Below are 18,809 nucleotides of genomic sequence, written 5' to 3'. Positions count from 1 at the left end.
TGTGAAGTGCTTTGTGCACATTATTGTACAAATAAATCAATTATTTGGACTTTTATCTGGTGTTTGGCGACTGGTCTGAGGGTTCAAGGGGACAACAGCGCCCCCTATCTGTCACAATATGTATATATATACATATGCATATATATACATATACATATATACGAGGGGGGACCCAAAAATAACCGGAATTTTGTTGTTGTTATGTTGGTACTTGTAGTACATGGTTGGGCCACTAGGGCGATCTAGTTACACACCTCACAAGTCAGTCTGGAAGGTTGTGCTTGTGTTCAATGAGTTTTGTAAAAGTAGTTTTGTGCAAGCGTCATTTTTTTTACAATAGCCGATTATCATGAGCAACGCGCTGCAGTAAAATTTAGTTTTCTTCTTGAAAAAAGTGTTGCAGAAACTATTGTTATTGAAATGGTGTGACAACCCTGAACCACCCACCCTACTCACCGGATTTAGCTCCATGTAATTTCTTTTTGTTCCCTCGGATGAAAAAAGACTTGAAAAGAAGGTGTTTTGCTGACGTCGAAGAGGTAAAACAAGAAACAACCAGAACATTAATGGGCATTACTTCAGACGAATTTAAAAAATGTTTCGAACAATGGAACAAATGGTTAGATAAGTGTATTTCCACCAATGGAGAGTACTTTGAAGGAGACTAATTGTAGTTTGTACAGAAAATTGAATTAAACACGTTTTAAAAATATTTCCGGTTATTTTTGGGTCCCCCCTCGTATACATATATATATATATATATATATATATATATATATATATATAGTGGAAGTTGACCCGGACACAGACACGTTTTATTTACAATATTTACAACAATTGGTCACTCAGACCCAGTCCAAATAGTGCACACAAACCCCAAAGTCCCAGTCCTGGCCATAATGCCTTTCTTCGGGCCGCCTCCACAGCTCTCCACATATATACGTATATTGTCATTCCGACCCAAGGGGATGCCCACGTAACACCTGGTTGTAGCAGATAGAGGGTCATTTCCGGAGGGTGGGACTGGACCACATGTCTGCCTGGGGAGTTGCCAACCAGGACCCCGAGCTGTTTTATCAGGTGGTGGGTACGGCAACAAGCTGTACCAGTGCATGCTCCCCAACCTGACCTGTTCCAGTCTTGGGGCACAAATCAGCAGTGCCACGAAGTGACAGCATGAGATTGGCTTGCTCCATTGTTTGAAGTTGTGGCTCCAGGCACAGTTGGAATGTCTTTTTTATTTCAGATCTATGCAGATATTTTACATTTGTTCTTCTTTCAAGATGATAGAAATGCTTTGTAAATAATAATGGGGGGAGGGGAGGACTCATTAAGGTTTGTTTTGACTCATAAGTGCAGCACATGGCTAATTATTCATGCAGTACTGTGCAAGAGCATGAGTTAGTGCACATGGAGCAGTGTTACATATCCAATGGCAGTATTCATAATGGTAAACTAATGTAACCCTCAAATGAAAATGAAAATACTGAAAGTTTTGTTTTTAACTTATACAGACACAAATCCAGTTGGATCAGGTTGTGACATCACATGAACTCAAAGCAAATGGATAGCAATCTTACAGTACACGTGTGTGAAAGTTCCATGAATGGCTTCTTCAAGTCTGTGATCCCATGCTGGCCTTGTAAGGCACCATGAGGAGCAGGGAAAAAATACTTCTCCAAGCTGGCCACATGGCAAATTTCCAGAAAAATATTTGTTGAACAAGATCGCCAGTGAACACTGCGTAATTGCTGTGAAAGACGCTTTGCCGAATTTCACCGATTAACACTACTTGATACAAGCTAAGAACTATTTATGAACGTCATTGCTGTTCAGAAAAATCACTTTTTTGACGGCAATATACATATCTATAAATGGGCATTTTCAGCAAGTTTATTTGTTTGCCATAAGGCTGTTAAATTCTGGAAACCTTCCAAAAACGTTTCAGTAAAATCTACCAAAACAATTTGCCTTCTTACTCACTTGAAGTCAATCTAGATAAGCATTTATGAGATAAAATGCAATCACCACTCCAACTATAGGACACATGAATGATGACAGGAGCCATCCTTTTTGCGTGGCACTTTTGACGACTATGCAGTGTCAACTTCAAGCACCTTATTGCCACCTTCTTCTTTGGAAGATGTACCCAATAAAGCAGTTATTTGGTATACTGTACTTTGTGTGTATAAATAAAAGGAAATTGATTCTGCTCTGAAAAAAAGAGGAAATACTGAGAATAAAATGTCAGTGGCATAGAAGAACATAATATACCAGTCCTAAATTTCAGCTGAACTTATTGTTTGTTCTTATTGTCAACGTTAAATATTCTTATACTGTACTTATGCTGTTTGCAGTTTTACGAGAAACTGGTGCTAAAATCTTTCCTGCTTGTAAACTATACTGATTAAAATAGAAAAGTACATTTTGACAAAAAAAGCAAAACTATCTTGTATTAAAATATATTTCAAATTAGACTGTAAACATTGATTGTAAAATAAAATGCAATTCGGTATCAGTTTGATTTGTACAGATATTTAGACAAAAACATCACTATTTAGATAGCATCATAAATGTGAGTAAATCCTACATAAAGCTAATGGTTCAGTAAATGAGCAAAGATTTTACTATGAAAAGACACAATTTGGATGTCACTGGAAAATATTTAACAATGTATTTTTTTAATACTATTATGACTACTGTACTATCTAATATTTTACATTAAGAGGAAAAATAGAACTATCTGGTTTATAGGTGTATGTGTGTGTCTGGGCCCTACATTGAACCGGTGACCTGCTCAGGGCTGGCGACCTTGCCTTACATATGATGCTGCAGTGTTAGGTTTTATCAATATGTGACCCTGAAATGGATTATCTGTTTGAAAGTTTTAAGTTATAATTCTCTCCAAATACAAATGATGGATAGCTTACATCAACAAAATTGTCCAATGAACATATTTAAGCAAAGCTGAAGAAGTATTAAAGACATCAAAGACATGAGGTTGCTGAATTTTTTTTTTTTAAGGGAAATTTATTTATTTTTGTTTTACCAAACATGCTCTCTGACAGTTTTTGTGTAATAAAAAATAAAACAGAAATGATGGTACAACTTTCTTTATATATAACATAGGTACAAAAATTGGTTTGACTTTGAATTTTCAATGGACTTGCTTCATTTAGGCATCCCTAAAAATAATTTCAACAATTTTTGAATGACATCCGTGTGTGTGTGCGTTTGTGCGTGTGTGTGGACTTGATAAGCCCAAAACAAACCATTCAATCCAAATTAAACTTGACACAGTTATTTGCAGTGTAAATGCATTTTAGCTAGGATTCATTACAGATTAATTATTATTTGTTCTCCAAAGTACAATTGTGTAAAATATATATATTTTTTAAGCAGATTTGATTCTTCCACTTAATATCACATAATTAAATATCTGCATGTCGTATCTTACTACTAAAAGCCACAGCCCTATGTGGGGGAATTCAAATGCCAGAAACATGACATATTTGTGTCACTATGCAGTATTTTTATTATGGTTGACTTTCAGCTGAACAGGTTAAACTAATTTTATTAAATCTAAATCTATAGTGTTTGCATTACAGTTTTAGAAAAATTAATTTAGAAAAATTGTGTTGATAAAGATCTTTATATTTACTTGTGATGTTTATTACTAGATGTTTAAACTGTTTTGATACTATGAATGGGTAGATAGATGTCCAGTCTAGTATGGTTTGCTAGAGAGATTATTGGAAAAAGAACATTTAAATTCAAATAAATTTTGAGACCAGATGTATTTTCTGCCTATTATGCTAATGCATTAAGGACTAACGGTAAAGATGTTTGTATGTCTTATATATAAAGTACCATATCGTCTGTGTATAGTAATACTTTCTGTTTGAGTCCTTCTGTGATAATCACTTTTATGTCTGATGTCTTTTGAAGATGAAGAGCAAATGGCTCAAAGCTTATTGCAAAAAGCAATGGTGACAGAGGGCACCCTTGTTGAGTACCACGTTCTTAACTTAAGTAGTCCAAGTTTGTGATGTTAATATGAACTGAGGCTTTTGAACTGGTATAAAGTACTTTTATCCATGCAGATATGGTTGGGCCAAATTTTTGTAATATGGTGAACAGATAGTTCCATTCAGCTTTAGGGGTTTGGTCTTGTCCGTTGTGAGAGATGAACGTCTAAAACAGTGTTTTGCTGGCAGCAGGTTTATTTCACTTTTTATTTTTAACTATTTGAGATATCCTGTATTTTATTAACAATAAAGGAATTGCTTAAAAGTACAGTAATTAAAAGCCATGAGGACGAAACCAAGGGGAGAGAAAGACCTTAAAGAGAAGTAAAAGGCAGCTAAAAATTCCCCTAAATCTAAGCCAGTTCATGACATGGTCTACCACAGACTGAGCTTGAGGAAATAGATAAAGGAATGGATCTACCAGAGCCTCATGATTAGGTATCCACTCTAGCCAACAGCGAATGTGGGAGCAAAAATGAGAGTGAGGCATTCAATGAACATTTTAGCGGTATATCGAAAGGAGGTACATTTAAGCAATAACTTTGATGTAAAGTTAAAAGAAAATGTAGCAAAAATGGATGGAAAAATATATGAAAAAATTACCAACTGCCTGTCACATACTTGGATCGAATGCCTCATGACCAAGAGGCCCGATTGTCAGATTTGAAAAACTATGGGTAAAAAAATATTGATTCTCAAGCAAAAGAGGTGATTATACTTGAAAACACACCAATTTGTATTTTCCCAGATATCTCTCTTTCAACTGCTACAAAATTAGCTGTATTACAACATCAAACAGTGCTTACACAGAGCTGAGATCTGAATAGAGCCTCCCATTTACAGCTAAAGTGAAAGTAGTAATTAATTGCTAATTACATTGCTTTAGCTCTCCTGAAGAAGCAGTAAAATACTGTAGTTAAAAGAACTGATAACTATATCCTTTAAAACATGAACAGGAATCATATCATGTCTCTGCATTTGTCATGTCAGGGATCTTCCACTTGCTGGGGTTCAAATTCATGTTTTGTGTTTCTTTTGTTTATTTTTGATTCTTTAATTTATGTTATGTACATTTCTTTTATTTTAGTGTTGTCTATGTATATCATTTGTCTTTGCTATGTTCTGTGTGTTTTGTGGGTGTTTCACCAACAGGCTAGGAAACCTGCCAATCACCAGGAAGAACTGGCCACCATCCTATAAATCCAGAGGGTGTTCCACAGATCCTGGTTGTTCATTTTGAAGACTTTACTTGTGTTTCTTTGATATACTGGATTTCTGGATTTTTTTTTACTTTTTGCCCTTCTTTGATTATGTTTCTGGATTACTGTATTTGGGACTTGTTTGTGTTTTATTGAAACAGTGTTTTTTGCAGTTCCTTTGCTTCTTGTGACCCATGGAACATCACTGTTATTGGGGAGCATTTTGTGAAAATATTTTTTTTTTTATTTTATACAGATTTGGTACCATCCCTTAATACTAGCTAGGGTTTGACCATGATATCCATCTCCATTGGAAATTTTTTAAAGCACTTTTGTAACTTTTGGGGAAATATGTGCTTTGGGACTCTGAAGAAGAATCTGCTTGCAACTTGATCCATCATTAATATTAATATAACACATTTGCAGCAATTTCATCTTCTTTTTCCTTTTAAAACTTAATCAGTTACTACATTTTGGTTTACTTTATTAACTATATGTGTATATGTGTAAACATTGAAAGTGACAATACATTCAATTCAAGTATATGTGGGGGATTTGTATGTTTACAGTATATGTACATGCACTTAGATACACTATATAAAGTATTTAATACACATCATTTAGCATATATCTTTTAGAATATCTGTTCCATTTGAATAAAACAACTTGGTTGCCCTTTTTTTCTTATTTCTTGGAGTTTTGGGCATGCCCGGTCTCTTGGAATGTCGAAGGACTGGGACTCTGTGAAATGTGGGGGCTTGGGTGGATAAGGGAGGGTTGGCTGGAGAATAAAGGAAATACACCATGTTGTTATTTATCAATTCTTTTAACTCCCAAAATTCTAAGTGCCATAATGACACACTCCTTACCCATACTACCAGACAATAACAATACGACATCAGTGTTAAAGCTAAATTCTGAAATAATGCACTGCTTTTACTTAAGATTACATTCAGCAGCAGTATTTCTTAGATCATCCTTTGAACTTTTGCCTCAATTATAATCTAAAGTAAAAAAGTAACCTCCCACCATAAAAGCCTAAAAGCTAAGATAGTATTTTACAGGAGACTCACTTAATAAGTTGAACAAATTTTGACTTCCAACAGACTAAATCTGCCAAATTTTTCATTTTAGCTATACAAAGAAAACCAGAGTTTTGGGAATTTTAATACATAAGGCAAATCCATTTGCAGCATCAGACATAGTATCTGACCCCAAATGAATGGTGGATAATTTATTCAGATAAATTTATAATTTTGATAAATATACCGTATATGCACCTAATGTTGATGATAGACATTTTATCCAAAGAGTATTGTCATCCATTACCAATATGAGCATGCATGAAATTATAATTATGAAGCATTTAAGTTACATTTTAAATCCAGACCTGGATAGATCTTCAGATACAATGATAATAATATCTTATACTACAAAGACATCACACATAATTTATGGGACCCATGGAGATTCCTAAATCCAAATTCTAAAGAATATTCCTTCTTAATTACGCAAGAATTGAACAATTCTTCATCGATAAAAATCTATTGCCCACTGTCAAATCTTGTAAGTATGACGCTTTTGTTATTTCCACTCATGCTCCTCTTATTTTGGAACTTCAATCATTATGCCCTACACACTCATCTCATAACTGGCGTCTTAACCCCATATCGTTAGCAGATTTGAACTTTACAGTGTTCATCACCAAACATATGAATTATTTTTTAAAGAGTAACGCATCCTCAGAGGTTTCCGCAGGAACACTTTGGGAAACATTAGAGGTGTTTTTAAGAGGACAGATTATTTCATATTTCTCTCACAGAAATAAACTTAATCAGTGAGTTAATCAGTGAGATTTCCAGAATAGATCATGAATATTCCACATCTCCAAATGAAGCACCTTACAGGAAATTCAGAATTTAATTTCTTCACAACAAAGGAAACTGAGCAACTCATCTTCAAATCGTGACATATTATGAACATGAAGAGAAGTGAAATAAGATTTTAGCTCAACAAATCCCAAAGCAAGAAGCTTAAGCAGTAATAGAAATTACCAAAGCCACTGGAGATAAAATCATAGGCCATAAAAATACAACATACATTTAAAGAGTACTGTATGTCCTTAAATTCCATTCAGTTTAAAGAAAAAGAGGTACATTCTAAGCAGTTTTTGATCAAATACATATACCACAGCTTGATAAATTAGCACAAAGAGAACTTGACAAATCTTTGATACTCTGAAAACTACTGGATGCTATAAACTCACTACAAAGTGGACAGGCAGAAGGTCCTGATGGTTTCCCAATGGAATTTTATAAATTATTTTCAAGTAAGTTAGCTCCATTATTATTAATAACATTCATAAAAGCTAGAGAAAATAAATATTGACTTCAAGCTTTTCACCAAGAATTAATAGCATTTCACCAAAGAAAAATAAAGACTTACTTCTGAATAATGATTTTACGATAACCCTCAAAGCTTTAGCTAGAAGGATTGAGAAAGTGCTTCCTTCTGTAATTTCACAATACCAAACCGGGTTCATGAAAGGCAGACACTTCACTTAAAATCTTTGGTGTCTGTTAAATGTAATAGACTCACCCACGAAATCTAAAGCACTAGATATCTAACTGTGTTTGGAAGCAAAAAAATGGGCAATCATTTTCCAGTTTCATAGGCAGAGTCCTGTCAGTTAATGGATCTGACCTCCGCAGGGAGCAGGCACAGATCGAAACCTCCCTCCCCCGGTCCCCTCACAAGATGTCATTTAAATAAATGTGATTTATAGCACATCACATGGAGGAAAAAGAACCCAACACAACAGGGAGTACCAGAAGTTATTTTGTTCCACTTCAATCACTGAATATACTTACAGGATTATTTATGGCTGATTGTTTAGTAGCAAAAGCAGTTTTCCACTGAAGCAATAAGCATGAGACAAAATTTAAATCTACTAGCTCTCCTGATCTTTCTGTATTTGCCAAACCCTCTTTTTTGACATTCAGTGCTCTTTCTCCATCTGTGCATATATGCATTTTAGAAAATATTTTTTCTTGTATTTGTTCTTGTCTATTTTTGATGAAGTCTCTATTGAATGTTCAGTTTTTCAACAGCTGTTGTCTCTAAGTACTGAAACTAAATACATTTGTAACTAGCCCATTTTGTTGATTTTTTTTCTTGGATTTCCTATAAGTATTAAACATATGTTGTATATGTTTCTTCTTGTGTTTTCTAATCCAAATAATTCAGTTTTGACATTTGTTACTTGCTTGAAGGTTTTCTTCAAAAGTTGTTAATTTTGTAAATTTATTTTGTATTGCTAGGGTGTTGTACCGTGTTAGCCATTATGAATGTTGTTAGAAATCAAACAAAATGACACCTTTTATTGGCTAACTAAAAAGATTATGGAGTGGTGAAGACAGAGTGGTGGCTATCAGAAGGTTGCCAGTTCGAATCCTGTAAATGTCAAAAGGGACTCTGCTCCGTTGGGCCCCTGAGAAAGGCCCTTAGCATGCAATTGCTCCTTCCTGGGTATGACGTTAACCTGTAGGCCCTCTAACCTGCAGGGAAAAACCTGGGGGTTGGTGGTAGAATTGACATTCCAGCCACCATAAAAAACCTCACCTGTTCCACTCCATCTGAATTAGTGTGGTGCTGACGTGTCTGGTCCTAATCTGGATCCTGAGTTGGTTTGTCATGTGGTGGGTGTGGCAATGTGCTCCTTACCTCTCCTCTCTAAAAATATGCCAGCTTTCGAGGCAACTCTGGCCCCTTCTTCAGGCAAGATATGGCACTTTTATTGTGCTAAAATCAACTTAAGACCACTTGATTATAAAAATAACATTACTTTTTTGTTTTTTGTGTGTGTCTTTGGTGACACAACTTTATTTTAAAAACCTTTTGTGGGCTTTGGTGAGATCAATTTCCATGGGAATGTATTCCATGATACCCTGGGAATGTGTGATGTTTTTTTTAGTGACATGCCATCAAAATACTCAATCAAGGTCAAAAATGTACTTTTTCAATCCTGATATTTTCCACCCATGGCTGAAACTGTATGTTCAAATTTGAATGTTTTTTATCTTCTGTACTAATTCTGATTGTTCTGTGAACCACTGCTGACCTGCTCCCATGCACACCTTTACTTACTTGATTTAAATCAGCTTATGTTTAAGGGTTTTTTTTTGTAATGATCAAGGGCTTGTAGGCATTTAATAAACTCATATTTTTTTGCCTATGTTGCATTTATTCAAAGCACTGAAACTTGCCTCTTTAATCTAAATGTTTTTATGTCAGAAAAATTCTTAAGAAAAGTGGAAATAAGCTGTAAACTTTGAGATCATTGTTTCTTTCCTGTTTTGCTGAATTATTTTATATGTATGTTAATTGGTATAAAGAAAATCTAGAATTTATGCCTAAATGGAAAAAATGTGATTGGTAATTCAAAAGCATTGAAAACAGTACAAAAGCTTCTAAGTAAAGAGTAAACTTTAGTTCTAATAATCTGTCTAATTGAAGTACTTTTCTTATTATGCCATTCATTTTTATGCCTCCCCTTCAAAAATATGTCATTGCCACTGCTTGAATGATAATTATGATGAATACAAAGTAAAATACACCTTAGGATAGTTTAAGGTTTAGTTTGCAATATTTACAGGTAAGTAATACAACCTTTATTTTAAGTATATTATTATGTAAAGTTTACTAATAAAGTACTATTCAATTGGGATTTCAATTTCTCTTTCCCTAATTCTGTCTTTCATTTTCTTCTTGATTTGGCCAGTATTTCTCCTGCCAATTGAACATTTGCAAAAATGCTTATTTCATACTCGACATTAAATAACAGTCAGAAGCAGAGGCAGTTTTGAACCACTTCCCAAGACCACTTCCAGAAAAATCTCACTTAATAGTTACTCTAAGGCCGCCAGGCTACAAGATTGTCCTGCGAGTTCCCTTGTGTCTCTGCATCGTTGAACCTTCAGTTTCCTTTAAAGGGTCAGGTCTTTACAGTAGGCATGGAATGTGGCCACCACTGGTGTTTAATCGTTGTCCTCACTCTCTGCCATTCTGTAATCAGTTGACCAGACATCTCCATCTCCTTAGGGGGTTGTCTATCTGTGTTTTAAGATCAAAATTAGTTGGGAAAGCATTACATATTCCCACATAGACTGTACATCTTTCTTTTTGGCACCCCTGCCTAAAGCCCTTATGGGACACAAAGAACAGATAAAGGGCATACTACCCCATGGTGATGGCTTTCTTTTTATTCTGGCAGGACAAAATATTTTATTCCAGTCAGTAATCAATCCTCTATTAAAAGTCAATGTTGTTATTCCATGTTCCTGTTAAACAGAGACCATTCTTTCTGATCTATAGTCTTCTGGGTCACTGAACCAGCCTTTACAATTCCTAGATCTACCAATGTAATTTTTTCTTCATACAATCCGCAACAGTGGTACTTTTCTTGTGCTAAAATCAACCTAAGACCGCTTGATTAAAAAAATTACACTACTTACTTCTTTGTTTTTTGTGTGTGTCTTTGGTGGCACAAGCTGATATGTCTTACAAAGAAGCCACACTTGAGCATATTTTATGTGTGAAGTATATAATATTCTTAACTCAACTGTATAATATGAAACAGAAAGCCATTACTAACTTTATTCCCATTTATAAAGCAGAGCTAAATTTAAGAAAAGGTGTAGTAACCTTAATGCCAACTTTAAAGAAATTGAGACTAAGCAGCAAAGTAGTAGCAAAAGTGTAATGAAAGGTCCCCAGATGTTGGGTAGGATAACATTTTTATATATAATGTACGTCATAGTTGAGAAAAAAAAAAAAAATTCGCAAGTCTGTATGCTTTTGAGTTTTCTGAATGTTTTTTTTTTTTAGTTTATTTGTCATGTCATGTAGTTTTCTAACCCACTCAAACCAGACCAGAGTCTAGGGGTGTGCTGGAGCTAACATATGGTGCAAGGCAGGAGCAAACCCTGGACAGGGCACCAGTCCGTCACAGTCATTTATTTGTATTAAATTAAAAAAAATAAAAATGACCTGTTTCTTAATCTCTTTTTTGTAATCAACCTGGTTCCCTAGCACATCTAAGTTAAAAATATTTATAATTTGGCACTTTGAGAGGAGAAATTGAATAAAACAATAAACGTGACAGATTATAGTGTATTTTTTGAAGTGTGAATGGTGCAAAAACATGACAACAGTAATTAAAAACTTCTGACATCTATAAGCTTATGTAGGTAGACTTCATGGACCAAGGAACAGTGGGTCAGATATACTCATCTGATATATGACTACTCTAGAAGACTACATACACTGCACCAAGACATGAACATGGTCGATTATAATCTTCAATCAGTGATTAGCACTTTTTTATATCTTAAAAAGAAAACTGCACCGAAACTGTGTAGGAATAATACACTCCACAAAATCATGACATTACCAGAAGTTTTCATGGTGTGGCCACCAGGGGGCACTACAGCTCCCCAAACTCCCCAAAAAACAGGCTTTGAAACAAGTTGCTAATAAGCAAGAGCTTTTATTGTGGGAAACCCTTCCAGTAAGCATTTCCCATGTCACAATCACAGTTACAAAGCAACACATAGTAATACTTTATCTTCTCTTTGTCTCTGTCTGCCTCCTCCACTCCTCCTAGCAAAAGTTATCTTTCTCCTCTCGACTCTGGCTCCCTGAGTTGTGGCAGGCAGCTGCCCTTATGTAATCCACACAAATATTTCCAGTGTCCCGAAGTTGTGGTTCGGAAGCACTTCCAGGTGAAGTGGGACCCCAACGAAGTATGGCTTGCCAGTTCCCACAGTACCCCTGAAGGCACCCATGGAACCCAACAGGTCTGAGTCAAAGAACTCCATTTCCCATGATGTACTATGGGAGTCCAGGGCACTGCCACAACCCGGGGTGGGGGGCTACCATCTAGTGCCCCGGAGAGGATAAAAATCCTGTGCTGGCTGTCTTCCCCTGTCTTTCTAAGCTGAGGGCATCCCAGCCGGGAAGGGGCCCCATCTGGTGCCCTTCACAATGGATAATACTAAAAGCTGAGGCACAGATTTATTGATGTATTTATTAATGTTGGTGTGTTTCTGCACATGGTAGTTGACTTACTGAGTTGTCTGCATCACTATGCTTATGGATGTTTATTGCCAGGTATGATTAGTGGCGTGTGCTATACAGTTAGACTAAGTGGAGTCCTGATCTGAAGAGTTTTTGATGGTCAGTTTTTAACAAAACAACTGTTCATGTTGAGACTGAAATCTGAGGTTAATTGATTTATAGTCTATTTAGCTTTGCACCTCCAATTAATGTATGTATTCAGTAGAATGTGATTGACCAAAACTGCCCTCCTTCTCAGTTCCATAGTGTCATAAACTTACTGTTTGCATTGAAAATTTAAGACCAGCTACCATTGTCACTAAATTTCATTATAGACTTGGGGTGACTCAGTAAAAGACAATTTAGCCAAATTGTTTGTTATTGAAGTTGCTCATGTATATCCTAAAGTAATAGATGCAAATGCACTTAATTTATTTTCTTTGTACAATTTAGATTGTAGCAGGTAATCTCAGAACTAATTCCTTTGGAATACTGGGTTGAATTGATGTTGGCCTGTTGAATTCACTAGAACCATTTAACTGTTGACTTGCTAAGAAATGTAAATTTTTGGACATTTTATTCTTACAACCTTCTGACCAAGAGAAAATAAAGATGTGCATGTATTTGTCTGCGTATTGTACTCCTTAAATATATAAGCAAATAAATAACAATGTGAGCTTTTTGTTACAAAAAGCATAAAGAATACCAGTAAACACAGTAATTCTTTTAAGCCATGTACAGTGGGCACTCAGGTAAAATAATGTTTGTTACTTGTAGTATTCTTTAATGTATTGAATAATGAAGTGGGGGAAACTGATCTTAATGTTGCTATAGGGAATGTTTTATTCATGTTGAACAGTATTACAGACATACTTCAGAAAATAATTTGGTTTCTTGGGTCTAGTGCTATTTAGGAGAAAAATACTGTTGAATGAACAGTTTATGGGAAAAATCATTGTGCTTTTACGGATTGGCAACAACAGTCATTTCATGCAAGCTGGGCATAAGCACATATTTTGTTGTAAATTGGTACCAAAGGCATAGCACGTTAGTTCTAATCAGTGTGGCAATCTCTATGCTCGAGATAAAAAGTGCACCATTAGGAAAGTGAAATCAATCATAACCTGCATCTGATTAAGAATGATTTTGGATGATTACTCAAACTAGGCTTTCTGGAGAATACTCCAAAAAACTCTATTAGTACATGCTTATATTTTCTGTTAAATGACTTCTGAATGGTCCTTCTCACAAATCATCTTGGTTCAGTGCAGTTCATGACTTTTAGCTGCAGAATTTCAAAGCTCTTAAGACTGCACAGTGTTTATGAGTCATAGTCATTCCTGTCATTTTATATTAAAGCTTTAACAGTGTTCTTTTGAACAATGAGCATTTTATATAGACATGTATCATGCACTTCTTTCTTTGGATCTATAGTACAAATAAGATAATTCAATCTAACATAGCTATTTATACATTTCAAAAATACTCTGTAATGTGTCAAATAATGTATATTGCATATTGTATATTTTTTATAGAGGTAAACTTCTCAAAACAATTTTTATGCCTTTTTTGTTGTTCAAACATCATTCACTAAATGACTAGAATAGTGGTAGTAGTAATTCCTTTAATAAACCTGAGTAAAACACTGAACCCTTTGTCTCTCAAATGTAAAAAGTAAGCGATTTCAATGTGTGCACTATGCTTAGTATCTAGAATAAGCATCTAAAATACATAACAAGGAACATTAACATTTTTTATATTTTTTAAATTGTGTATGTATTATTTAAGAAATGTATTCACCACTAATTTAACATTACATTTTTAACATGTTTTTCTGTTACTAGTAAAATGCTGTTTTTTATTCCAAAGTCCGATTTTACCTACTTCTCTCATGTCATCTTTCTCCAGGTAGTTTTGAGTCTTACAAGCGCAAGATCAATGACATTGTCAAGTTACAACCAGTGCTAAAGCACAAATATAACAAAGAAGAGCCCAAAACAGCAGAATAGCATAAAATGCCAGAAGCACCAGGGCATCTTTAGGGAATGGCTGGGATTTACAGTGGTGTGAAAAACTATTTGCCCCCTTCCTGATTTCTTATTCTTTTGCATGTTTGTCACACAAAATGTTTCTGATCATCAAACACATTTAACCATTAGTCAAATATAACACAAGTAAACACAAAATGCAGTTTTTAAATGATGGTTTTTATTATTTAGGGAGAAAAAATCCAAACCTACATGGCCCTGTGTGAAAAGTAATTGCCCCTTGTTAAAAAATAACCTAACTGTGGTGTATCACACCTGAGTTCAATTTCCGTAGCCACCCCCAAGCCTGATTACTGCCACACCTGTTTCAATCAAGAAATCACTTAAATAGGAGCTGCCTGACACAGAGAAGTAGACCAAAAGCACCTCAAAAGCTAGACATCATGCCAAGATCCAAAGAAATTCAGGAACTAATGAGAACAGAAGTAACTGAGATCTATCAGTCTGTTAAAGGTTATAAAGCCATTTCTAAAGCTTTGGGACTCCAGCGAACCACAGTGAGAGCCATTATCCACAAATGGCAAAAACATGGAACAGTGGTGAACCTTCCCAGGAGTGGCCGGCCGACCAAAATTACCCCAAGAGCGAGAGACGCGAACTCATCTGAGAGGTCACAAAAGACCCCAGGACAATGTCTAAAGAACTGCAGGCCTCACTTGCCTCAATTAAGGTCAGTGTTCATGACTCCACCATAAGAAAGAGACTGGGCAAAAACGGCCTGCATGGCAGATTTCCAAGACGCAAACCACTGTTAAGCAAAAAGAACATTAGGGCTCGTCTCAATTTTGCTAAGAAACATCTCAATGATTGCCAAGACTTTTGGGAAAATACCTTGTGGACTGATGAGACAAAAGTTGAACTTTTTGGAAGGCAAATGTCCCGTTACATCTGGCGTAAAAGGAACACAGCATTTCAGAAAAGAACATCATACCAACAGTAAAATATGGTGGTGGTAGTGTGATGGTCTGGGGTTGTTTTGCTGCTTCAGGACCTGGAAGGCTTGCTGTGATAGATGGAACCATGAATTCTACTGTCTACCAAAAAATCCTGAAGGAGAATGTCCGGCCATCTGTTCGTCAACTCAAGCTGAAGCGATCTTGGGTGCTGCAACAGGACAATAAACAAAACACACCAGCAAATCCACCTCTGAATGGCTGAAGAAAAACAAAATGAAGACTTTGGAGTGGCCTAGTCAAAGTTCTGACCTGAATCCAATTGAGATGCTATGGCATGACCTTAAAAAGGCGGTTCATGCTAGAAAACCCTCAAATAAAGCTGAATTACAACAATTCTGCAAAGATGAGTGGGCCAAAATTCCTTCAGAGCGCTGTAAAAGACTCATTGCAAGTTATCGCAAACGCTTGATTGCAGTTATTGCTGCTAAGGGTGGCCCAACCAGTTATTAGGTTCAGGGGGCAATTACTTTTTCACACAGGGCCATGTAGGTTTGGATTTTTTCTCCCTAAATAATAAAACCATCATTTAAAAACTGCATTTTGTGTTTACTTGTGTTATATTTGACTAATGGTTAAATGTGTTTGATGATCAGAAACATTTTGTGTGACAAACATGCAAAAGAATAAGAAATCAGGAAGGGGGCGAATAGTTTTTCACACCACTGTATTCTCTCAGTATAGCCAAACTACAAAAATCAATGAACCTTAATGTCTTTTTATCTGTAAAACTTATTATTTGAAATTTAGTTTTGTCAGAAGATGCACCAGACTCATGGTGAAGACAATGAAGCATTTTAATGACGGTCTTCAGCAATGAAGCTTAATGGACTTTACATGTTGTTTAGGCACATTTAAGTGTTGGATTTGTTTTCCTCTCCAAAAGCACAAAGTTGTAAATACGAACCACAGGGTCACCATCCTTGTCTTGATGTCATTTTCTTCTTTGTTTATGGAACTACAGAGGTGTATTATGTCATCTACATATTAAAATAAGTCACTACTGACAAAAAGGGATAATTGAGTTAAGGGCATATTGATATCAATTTTTTAATGTCTAGTATGTGTAACTTATTATTTTTCTTCTGTTGCTTGACATTACTGGTAGATAAAAAGTACATCATTGGCAAAGTCAGATGTCTTTGAGCTACATGAATAAAAGACCACCGGGTGGCTCTGGCCTTGTCTGGTCCAGTTATATTAGGGGAAAGGGAACAACACTTGCCTCATACCTCCAAAGTAATGATCATTATTACTTTTACTAATTGAAAAATTCAATCAATTTAAGCTACTTAGTTTTTATTAAATCTGTTAATGTTTTAAACAGAAGACAATTACAAAAAAATAGCAAAAATAATCAAATGTAATTAGACATTTTAAAATATAATTAAACAATCGAATAAAATTGTTATTTCTTCTGGCCATTTAAAATGTTTTAACCTTTTTATCCACAGGGTGTTTTCTAAAGTGAACATGCGCCTTGTTACAGATACATACTGTACATAAAGGTTCTACAGGTGGTACATTTGGCTTAACACTAGTTGCTTCAAGGTCATAAACTCTGGTGTTTATTTTTTAACTCATCTTCAAATATCTTTTTTATGTGGACACCTTTTGTATTTATCAACTGGTTTCCAGTTGTAACACGACCCCACCCTCCATGCCAAACTACCATGCATGCTTTTCTTTAAATACATGCTACATCTTTCCTAGCATCATGAGCTGTACAGTATACATAGTAGCAAGTTACATTATGTACTAGTTCAAAACATTAATATGAAACAAACAAAAATATGTAAGAGTGTTTTGGTTTACAAGGTCTAAGTGATGTGCAAAACATAACCCTGGATAATTTTACATATCCTGGCAAGACTAATATTTTTAACCTCAAAACAGAGAAAAGAAAGTTTGATCTTCCCTGCTTTAGTTATAATGGCAATGGTGACATCTTACGGTATATACATTTACATTTATTCATTTAGCAGTTGCTTTTATCCTAAGTGACTTACTAAAAAAAGAGGTAATATAATCAAGTAAAAATCAGTCTGAAGACTGTTTTTAAATAAAGTATTACAGGATAAGGTTACAAAATTGACCACAACAACTGAAGAGGTCTAAACCAAACAGAAGAAATATGGGTCAGTTGCATGTACCTAAGATAGTACCGTAATAACAAAAGATCAAGACCAAATCCATAGTACAGTACTAAGAGGAGATGATCCTAAGGTATTAGTGTTGTCTCAGTGAACAGAGAACAAGATCAGTACCAAGTTTGGTCTTGTGTTTCTCTTCAGTCGGCTCAACTGGCCATCTGATTACCTGTTGATGATGGCATGCCGGCTATTACTGTCTTGTCACAGTACTGTCTTATGACACAGGCGCTGCTGCGAGTGCCAGACTTTCCAGCAGCTCCGTGTACAACTTTATTTTTCTACCTTTTCTCTATTTTACTGATCACCCATATCACTTTCTTTCATGGGGACTCATTAACAGTATCATCTCCAGACAGAGGAACAGCTGTCACTGTCCTGCTCCACTGACAGGCTGAGGAGATCATTCCTCCCCCACACTATGCGACTCTTCAATTCTTCTTCAATGTTAACATTATACAAAGTTACTGTCTGTTATACCTGCATTTTTATCACTCTTTAATATTGTTTTTTATCAGTATGTTGCTGCTGGAGTATGTGAATTTCCCCTTGGGATTAACAAAGTATCTATCTATCATCTATCTATCTTGTTATTTACCAAATTAATGACTTGTGATGACACATGGGCACAGGGATACAGCGCATCCTCATGTAAACTTCATAAAAAATAATTGCAATCATCAACACACCAAAAAATGAAATCTAAGGGAAAAGTACTGACACTATGACATTAAATCTTGTTTTCCTTATTGTAAAAAGAATTCTAGTTAGGATTATTTACCTTACATTAAGAAATCTTGCCAAGTAAATTTTGCTTACCCCAGTGGCAGATTTTTTTTGCTAAATAAAAGCAAAATAAGTTTTTTTCTCTAGTTTTTTTCATATGCATTTTTGCAGTGAAGCTAAATTAAATTAAAATGAGTGTCACTGTCTGTAAGAGCCAACCTAGACAGTAATGCTTTAAGTTAAGTTAAATTCATATTAGTGTTTGCTTAGTCATAGCCGTAGACAATGGTATTGCCTTTTACCCCTGTAAGTTAATAAGAGACAGAACTTTATTGCTACTGAGCAAGATACAGTTTATTAATTGTGTCAGTTTTTGTTTAGAACCAGTCCCAGTACACAGGGGCTCATTTTGAGCATAGAAATAGGATAGGCATACAGTTTACGGATCATTTAGAAATGGTTCAGAAACATTTGGAAGTGACTTCTCTTAAATAAGAACTTTTCTAATTTTTTCTATTTTCATTTTTTCTTTTTTGCGTGAACTGTTTTACTTTGAATTTTAACTAAAACTTTTAAAAAACGAAGATAT

The sequence above is a fragment of the Polypterus senegalus genome, chromosome 4 (assembly GCF_016835505.1).
Source record: "Polypterus senegalus isolate Bchr_013 chromosome 4, ASM1683550v1, whole genome shotgun sequence".
In the NCBI taxonomy this organism is placed as follows: domain Eukaryota; kingdom Metazoa; phylum Chordata; class Cladistia; order Polypteriformes; family Polypteridae; genus Polypterus; species Polypterus senegalus.
The sequence above is the reverse complement of the archived record's forward strand: the minus strand, read 5'-3'. Positions refer to the sequence as shown.